At 33.8% G+C, this 2290-nt stretch overlaps 1 protein-coding gene across 6 annotated transcripts in view; it reads left to right on the top strand.

Moving 5' to 3' along the window:
• The window catches only part of ATAD2B (ATPase family, AAA domain containing 2B), a 103165-nt gene that overhangs the window by 60530 nt on the left and 40345 nt on the right, over positions 1 to 2290 (top strand). The gene's annotated exons all lie outside the window — the stretch shown is intronic.

A 2290-nucleotide genomic window follows, 5' to 3' on the forward strand; every position in this document is an offset into this window, starting at 1 on the left:
AAAAGATTTTAGCTGTATTGTCATCAATTCCATTATAATTATCCTTCTCATCTGTTAGATTATTTGTTGGGATTTGACCTGTCAGCTTTTTCATTGGCAGCACCATGCTAAGTTGAATATTATGATGATGATGTATATTTTTCAGATTCGATATTTAGCTTTTGAGATCAAATTCAATTTATATTTAATATATTAAAATCAAAGGTAAAAATCACAGTTTTAGAAAAAAAGTAGTATATCAAGTCATGTGAGTGAAATTGATTTTCAAAAAATTATTTTAATACCCAGGTATTTAGGAATTGGTGATTGATGAAACAAAATATTCTATATACATGTGGTGAAGTTCCTAGTCAGCAATAACTGAATAAACTACTGATACAGTTTACAGTGTGGATGAACCTCAGTATATGATGCTAAGTGAGAGAAGCTGGACACAAAAGACTACTAGTTGAATGATATACACTTTGTAGAAGAGGCAACTCTCTAGAGACAGAAAGCAAATCTCCAGTTGTTGGTCTGGGAGTCTGAATGTGAGGGACTTGATTGCAAATGGGCATGAGGGAAGGTTTTGGAGGTGATGCAAATGTTCTGAAACTGCAAATGTTCTAAAACTGACTTGTGATGGTCGTATAGCTGAATGTACTAAAAACAATTGAGCTTGAAAAGGATTAATGAGAGACATTAGAAGGTATGCATAAGTATACCGGGGGAAGTCAGAGAAAGTGTCACCCAGAAAGCATTGGCTTGAGTAGAGAGTTAAAAACTTGTTTAGAAAGAGTGAGTTGCATGTATAAAGACCAGTGTGAACCACGGTGAGAGACAGAATGATTTTTTAGGGAATTATACAATTCTTCTTGCAGCATGATGTTTGAGGCTAATAATGTCAGAAAATAAGTTAGGAGTAAATTGAAAGAAAAATAATTTAGCCTACTTATAAAATGATGGATTCTGAGATTGTTGTAATAACCTGGCAGGAATACCACAGGATTATTGTAAACTTACTTTTGGTATGTTTTATATTCGCAAAGTTTAACACAGTGTTGAAAAATGTTGAGAAGGGAGAATATTTAATTAAAACTGAAAATAAATGTTTTGCTATCTTTGAACAAAATTCTGGTACTTCTAGGGTATTGTGTTGCGTCTATTTTGTCAGGACAGAATTAATGTTAGCAATTTTGGCTATATTTTGTCTAATGCCTCTTGACTCTTACAGGGTCTCCTCTATGTTTCTCTACCTTTATGATATCAGAATGCTTTCTTTTGAGACTCTTTAAGATCTTGATAGCAGGAAGTAAGCCTATTTTCTTCAAGTTTATATCTGCAGTGTCTGGCACATAAAGATATTCAGTGGTAAATATACACACCAGAACTTCTGAATAAGGGCCAGCAAAGCAAAGACCAAAGGGTTGGAGGGAATTGCACAGGAAACTAGTCTAAAAAAAATACTAGAAGGATACAAAGTGAAATTTTATAAACTCTTAAAGGATTTGGCTTTGGGTTGAGGTAAATAAATTCCTTTCAAATTTTGAATTCTAGTTTCTACTTTTCATTGATTATTTCTTCTCTATCTTAGAATTTTAGAGCTAGAAAAGTCCTTTATACATTATGTCATCTAGTCTTCTCTATCTATTCATTTTGTGACCTTAAGCTAGTTACTTAATCCTTTACAAGCCCAAGTTTTATCTTTTAAATGAGGGATGCTTTCATACCTCATTGTTATAAAGATTGAAATAATATTTATGAAGTTCATAGTCTTCAATTCATTAAGTGGTTAGACATAACAAATTGAATGGATTGTCTAAAGCTTACCACAAATATATGGCTACATTTGGGCTAAAATCTGATGTCTTGAATTTTAATCCAGTATGCCCATACTGTCATGGTTGGTACTTTCTCATATTAGTGACTGCTTCCCTTTTTAATTATACTTCCCAGTTTGATGTGGGTTGGGGAACAGAAGAACGAGCTTAACTCATTGAGTACATGCGTGTGCATTACTGTGTGCCAGGCCCTGTGGTAAGGTATAGAAAAACAGATGACTAAGAAATGGTCTGTTCTTAGGGAGTTTGGTGTCTAAAAGTAGAAATAGACCTTTTAGAAAAACATATAAGTTAAGTGTGCAGTCAAATGTGGATGACATAAAGAAGATTTTAAAAGCATACCTTGCAAGGGGGATGGTTGGGATTAAAGTCTTTATAGAGCAGATGAACACAGGAGAGGTATAGATAATGCAGCCGGAAGAAACTGACTTACTAATTTTGCTTGGGAGTTTTGCATGGAAGAAGGTGCT

This window comes from Myotis davidii, unplaced genomic scaffold (assembly GCF_000327345.1).
Source record: "Myotis davidii unplaced genomic scaffold, ASM32734v1 scaffold238, whole genome shotgun sequence".
NCBI classification, from domain to species: Eukaryota; Metazoa; Chordata; class Mammalia; order Chiroptera; family Vespertilionidae; genus Myotis; species Myotis davidii.